Source organism: Vombatus ursinus, unplaced genomic scaffold (genome assembly GCF_900497805.2).
Source record: "Vombatus ursinus unplaced genomic scaffold, bare-nosed wombat genome assembly UNPS02014942.1, whole genome shotgun sequence".
In the NCBI taxonomy this organism is placed as follows: Eukaryota; Metazoa; Chordata; class Mammalia; order Diprotodontia; family Vombatidae; genus Vombatus; species Vombatus ursinus.
Window position 1 is genome coordinate 4,368,690 of NW_020954720.1, and position 6,917 is coordinate 4,375,606.

Sequence of the window (6,917 nt, forward strand, 5' to 3'; positions counted from 1 at the left end):
ATGAGAAAAGAAAGAACCAAGATGGCAGAGAAAAGACAGGGACTCCCCTGAGCTCTCCCAAATTCCTCTCCAAACAACTTTAAATAATACCTCAAAATAAATTCTAGAGTGGCAGAACCCATAAAAGAACAAGGCAAAACAATTTTCCAGCCCAAGATCACTTAGAAGGTCAGCAGAAAAGATCTTTCACACTAGGGGTGAGAGTGGTGTACAGTCCACTACAGGATGCACCACTACAGGCCTCACTACCATGGACCACACCCCAGCAAGCCAGCAGCAGGCCTTGGGGGCAACTGATTCAGCAGTGCCAGCAACAGCAGCTTCTGGAGTGCTCAGCCCACAGATGGTAAGAGTGTAGGACAATTGGTCAGAAGGAGATTGCAGGAGTCCCTTTGCTGGCACTAGGGGTGGGACTCTGTTGCATTGCTTATACTTAGATCCTGGTCACAGTCCTAGGCAGCAGTCCCAGGGCAAGGAAGAGCACTAGCATACCAGAGCTTCTAACCACAGGGGAGAGGGGACCCTGGTCATAGTTCCAGGGTGGCAAATAGTGTTTGTGGTCTCTCACACAACAGATCACAGGCCAGAAGAGTAGTAAGCACACCTCTCCCTAGATCTTGGAAGAACTGAAAACTTACAGATCCCCCAGAACTAGCTCTAAAAACAGTTGCACCAAAAAACAACAACAACAACAACCTAAAGTGTGGTATAGTGCCTCCTCCACCCCAGGAGCAGAGCACAACTTTTACATAAAGTTAGTCAAAAAATAGACTGCAAAATGAGAAAAAAAAAGATCTTGGCCATGGAATGTTACTATGGTGACAAGGAAAATCAAAGCATAAACTCAGGAGAAGACAACTAAGTGAAAACTGCCACATCAAAAACCTCAAAGAAAAATGTGAATTGATCTCAGGCCAAAAAGGAATTAATGGAAAAGCTCAAAAGAGATTTTAAAAATCAAATAAGAGAGGGAGAGGGAAATTGAGGGAAAAGAAATGAGAGTAATACAAGAAAATCATGGGGGAGGAAGGGTCAACAGCTTAGTAAAGGAAACACACATAAAAAAATACTGAAGACAATAACACCTTAAAAAACAGAATAGGCCAAATAGTAAAGGAGACACAAAAATCCAATGAAGAGGAAAATGCCTTAAAAAGCAGAATTGATCAAATTGAAAAAGATAAAAATTCACTGAAGAGAAAAATTCCTTAAAAAACAGAATTGGTCATGTGGGAAAAGATGCGCAAAAATTCACTGAAGGAAAGAACTGCTTGAAAAGTAGAATTGGCTAAATGGAAAAGGAGATACAAAAGTTCACTGAAGAGAACAATTCTTTAAAAAGTAGAATTGGGCAAGTGAAAGCTGATGACTTTATAAGACATCAAGAAACAATAAAACTAAATGAAAAAAGAAAAAAATATGAAATATTTCATTGGAAAAACAAGTGACCTAGAAAATAGATCAAGGAGAAATAATTTAAAAAATTATTGTACTACCTAAAAGCCATGATTTTTTAAAAAAGAACCTAAACACCATCTTTCAAGAAAAACTACCTGATATTCTAGGACCAGAGGGTAAAATAAGAATTGAAAGAATCTACCAATCACCTCCTGAAAGAGATACCAAAATGAAAACTCCCAAAAATATTACAGCCAAATTTCAGAGCTCCCAGATCAAGAAGATATTACAAGCAGACAGAAAGAAAGAATTCAAATATTGGGGAGCAATTTTTATTGGTTCACAGATACACATACACACACAGAGATTTAGACACACACAGATACACACACACACACACATATATATATATATATATCAAGATAACACAGGATATAGCAGCCTCTATATTAAAGGATCAGAGAGCTTAGAATATGATATTCCAGAGGGCAAAGGAGCTAGGATTACAACCAATAATCACCTACACACCAAAACTTAGTATAATCCTTCAGGTGGAAAAATGGATATTCAATGAAATAAAGGACTTTCAAGCATTCCTGATGAAAAGAGAGAGCTCAATAGAAAATTTGACTTTCAAATGCAAGGCTCAAGAGAAGCATAAAAAGGTAAACAAGAAAGAGAAATCATAAGGAATTCAATAGTATGGAAATATGATATTTGTAGCACTTAAGAACTTTCTCATTATTAAGGTAGTTAGAAGGAATATACAGTGACAGAGGGCATAGTTGTGACTTAAATATGATGGAGTGATTATCTAAAAAAAAATAAAACTTAAGTGTGATAAAGAGGAATGTACTGGGAGAAAGGTAAAGAGAGATGGAGAATAGAGTAAATTAGAGCTCACATAAAAGAGGCATGAAAGAGCTTTTACAGTGGAGGGGAAGATGGGGAGGTGGAGGGGAGTATGTGAGCCTTACTCTTATTAGAATTGGCTCAAAGAGGGAATAACATACAAATTCAGTTGGGTATAGAAATCTATTTTATCATATAGGAAACTGGGAGGGGAAGTGGATAAGGGAAAGGGGGAGGGTTGCTGACAGAAGGGAGAGTGGACTGGAGGAAGTAGTACCCCAGTCCTTCAGCTATCACCATGATCCCCTACCCATACCCCACTGGAGATGACCTGGATAATGTGTCTCCATGCTCTGTGACAAACTACTTGTGGTGGGACTTGACAGTAAGGCAGATTGAAGATCTTGCCCATAAACTCATTGAAAAAAAACAAGCGTGTGTATGATCAGGTGAGATTGCAGGAGTTTGAAGAAATATCCTATGAGAGTACTCTCAAGGGGTTGGTTGATGTGGAAGTGGAATACACAGTTCAGAGAAACATTTCTGGGTTTCCCACAGCATGCCTTCCCCCTCCAAAGATATCCAAACAGCCAGTACTGAGGCTGACAAAAAGCTCTCTGAGTTTGATGTCAAGATGATCATGAGACAGGATGTGTACTAGATGATTATCTGGCTGCAGGAGAAAGTTTCAGCAGACTCACTGAGGCCAGAAGCTAAGAGATACCTGGATCAGTTAGTTAAACTGGGAAAATGGAATGGACTGTACCTCCCGGAAGAAAATCAAGGAAAAAAAAACATTGAAAAGAAGATAAGTCTCCTTTGTATTAACTTCAACAAGAACCTGAATGAGGGCACTACCTTCTTGTAGTTCACTGGAGAGGAGCTGGGAGATCTTCCCGAGGACTTTGGACTTTCTGAACTGATTGGAAAAGACCAAGAATATTAAGTTGAAAGTTACCCTCAAGTACCCTCATTACTTTCCTCTCCTAAAGAAGTATTATGTTTCTGAGACCCAGAGGAAGGTTGAAGAGGCTTTCAACTGTAGATACGAGGAAGAGAACTGTGCAATTCTCTGGGAGCTAGTGGATCTCCCAGCTGAGGAGTCCAGCTTGCTCGGATTTAGCACTCATGCTGACTATGTCCTAGAGATGAATATGGCCAAAACAAATCAAGACTTCACCACATTCCTAGATGAACTGGCCCAGAAACTGAAGCTTCTTGGAGAAGAAGAGCAAGCCATCATTTTGGAGTTGAAAACAAACAAAAAAAAAGAATGTGGGAAGCAGATCCTGGATTTCAACAACAGATCAATGCCTGGGACATGTGCTACTCTGTGAACCAGGTGGAGAAGACCTGCTATAATGTGGACCAAAACTTGTCAAAGGATTACTTCCCTATGCCACCAAGGGCCTTCTGGGCATATACCAAGAGCTCCCGGAACCAACCTTTGAACTGGAAGAGAATGCCAAGATGTGGCATGAGGATGTAAAATTGTATTCTGTGACGAATGTTGATTCAGGCAAAGTGATAGGGAAATTTCACCTGGACTTGTACTCCCAGGAAGGGAAATATCGTCATGCAACCTGTTTTGGCTTACAACCTGGCTGTCTCCTCAAGGATGGCAGCCAGCAGATCTCCATTGCAGCCATGGTGGTCAACTTCACCAAACCTACACCAGATGCCCCCTCCGTGCTGCAACACGATGAGGTGGTGACATACATTCATAAATTTGGGCATGGGAAGCACCAACTTTGTTCTCAGGCAGAGTTTGCCATGTTTAGTGGAACCCATGAGGAAAGAAAGTTTATAGAAGTACCATCATAGATGCTGGAAAATTGCATGTGGGAGAGGGGCATCTGAAGTACATGTCCCAGCATTATAAAACAGGATAACCCATCACCCAGGAACTGCTGGAGAAACTCAAAAAGTCCCGTTGAGCAAATACAGATCAATTCAACCTGCCTCAAATTGTCCCCGCCGGGGTGGACCAGGCCCTGTATACACAGACAAAAGCAGACCCAGCTGAATAGTACTCCCGGCTGTGCCAGGAGATCTTAAGTATTCCAGACACTCTAGGTACTAATATGCCAGACACTTTTGGTCACCTGACAGGAGGCTATGATGCCTAGTACTATGGCTACCTCTGGAGTGAAGTGTATTCCATGGATATGTTCCGCACACGCTTCAAAATGGAAGGGGTCCTCAACTGTAAGGTTGGCATATACTACTGAGACCTGCATCCTGAAGCCCGGTGGCTCTGTCAATGCTATCAGCATGCTGCAGTAGTTCCTCAGCCAGGAGCCAAAGCAAGATGCCTTCCTCCTGAGCAAAGGCCCAAAGGTGTCAGACAGCAGCTCACTGCCTTCTGCCTGCTGATGGGCCAGCCCCTGAGGCATGGGAACCCTCTCATGTATCTCCATTCTTCAGGACTGAGCAAGAGAGGACATAACCTTTTACTGGCCTCCCTGTTGCCTAAAACTCCCAAAAGAGAGAGAACAGAGGGACTCTACCAGAGGGAAATGGGATGAGGGGGTATTTCTGCACCCTGCCCCAAATCTGTGCTATTTTGCTTTCTACTTTTTAATCTTCTGGTCCATTTGTAGGGTCTTTGCTCAGTCACATTAAGATGTTTGGACAAAAAAAAGAAAGAAAAACACTTTTGAGGGTGGACAGGGTGAAAGGAGAGAGAGTAGGACAAACGGGGGTGAATAGAAAGAAGGGAAATACACAGTTAACATAACTGTGAAAAAATTTTACAGCCTAATAAAGTCCTCATTTCTCAAATATATAGAGAATTGAGTCAAAAATTATAAAAATAAGAGTCATTCCCCAACTGATAAATGGTCAAATGATATGAACAGGCAGTTTTCAGATAAAGTAATCAAAACTATCTATAGTCATATAAAATGCTCTAAAGTCATATAGAGCATATAAAATGCTCTAAAACACTATTGATTAGAGAAAGACACATTAAAACACCCTGAGGTACCACCTCACATTTATCAGATTGGCTAATGTGACAGAAAGGGAAAATGATTAATATTTGAGGGGATATGGGAAAATTGAGACACTCATACACTGTTGGTGAAATTGGTGATTTAGCTACTTTGTAGAGCAATTTGGAGCTATGCCCAACAGATTATAAAACCATGCATATCCTTTGACATAGTGATACACTGCTAGGTCTGCATCCCAAAGAGATTTTTTTTTAAAAGGAAAAGGACCTATTTGTATAAGAATATTTTAGCAGCTCTTTTTGTAGTGGCAAAGAATTGAAAATTGAGGGGATGCCTATCTATTGGGGAATGGTTAAACAAGTTGTGGTAAATGATTGTAACGGAATACTATTATGCCATAAGAAATGGTGAGCAGGATCCTCTCAGAAAAAACCTGGAAGGATTTATAGGAAATAATGCCAAGTGAAGCGAACAGAACCAGGAGAACATTGTACACAGTAACAGCACTATTGTATGAAGATCAGCTGTGCTTGATTTAGCTATTCTCAGCAACACAATAATCCAAAACAATCCAAAGGACTCAGATCTACATCCAGAGAAAGAACTGATGGAATATGAATACATATTGAAGCAACTATTTCTCACTTTATTTTTGTGAGGCTTTTTTGGGGGGGGAGGAGTCTTGTGTTTTCTTTCATAATGTGACCAATATGGAAATATGTTTTGTACAACTGCACATGTATAACATATCAAATTGGTTGCCATCTCAAGAAGGGAGGACAGGAGAGAGCGAGGGGGAAATTTTGGAGCTCAATTTTTTTAAATGAATGTTAAAAACTGTTTTTGCATGTAATTGGAAAAAATAAGATTTTTTTTTCAAAAATGAGATAATGATTCTAGAGTATTCTGAAGATGGAAATTGTTCCAATGAAATATGGGGCATTTTTATTTCTTACAAACTTTTGTAGCATAATCATTAGGTTTCAAAGGCCAAGAAGCAGTGACAAAACAGTGTTTGGAAGTTTAGTAGTTGTGCAAAAGTCTGCTCTTCTACTTGAAATGTTAAAGTCCAGAGAGGCCTGGTTAAAGCCAAATGAATTCTAATTAACTTGTTTATGCACAGCAATACCTAGCTGTTCCTGGAAAGAAAAAAAAAATTCTCCAATACTAAAATAGGCCAAACTGTGGAGAAAACAGCATTCTAATATTACTGGTGATAAGTCTAAATACATTTCCATTTTATCTCAAGTTTCTATAGCTTTTAATAAAGTTTAAGAGAGATAGCTAGAAGATACAGCAGTCTGATAGAAAAATAGACACAAGAAACATTATTGTTCTTTTCTCTTAAAGTACTCAAAAGCCATGATGCTAGGAAGCCCTAATCCATAGCTGGGAAGAACAATTGGTGAATTGCAGAATGAGCTTCTTTTTACACTTCTACACTAAAAGCATATTATTTATTTGTTTAAGTAACGCAGTCTCCCTACAGTAGAGGTGTTAACATGAAAATATCAATCCCAGCTTACTGATAAACTAAGATTATTTAAGCCAATTCAAATTTTAATTGTATAATGACTAAAACCACAGTAGAAAATTCCTCTTCAACTGTTAGCTTTAGAAATAGAAATGCAATTACAAAAACTATTAATGGATTTGTTATTACTGGATTGATTTTCCTGCCTTTAAATATTTAGATTAATTTAGTAGAGC

The 6,917-nt window shown here is 39.4% G+C and overlaps 1 pseudogene; it reads left to right on the top strand.

Annotated features, from left to right (window-relative positions):
- Positions 1–250: 250 nt before the first annotated feature.
- Positions 251–4,626, top strand: LOC114029886 (annotated as a pseudogene).
- Positions 4,627–6,917: the final 2,291 nt, after the last annotated feature.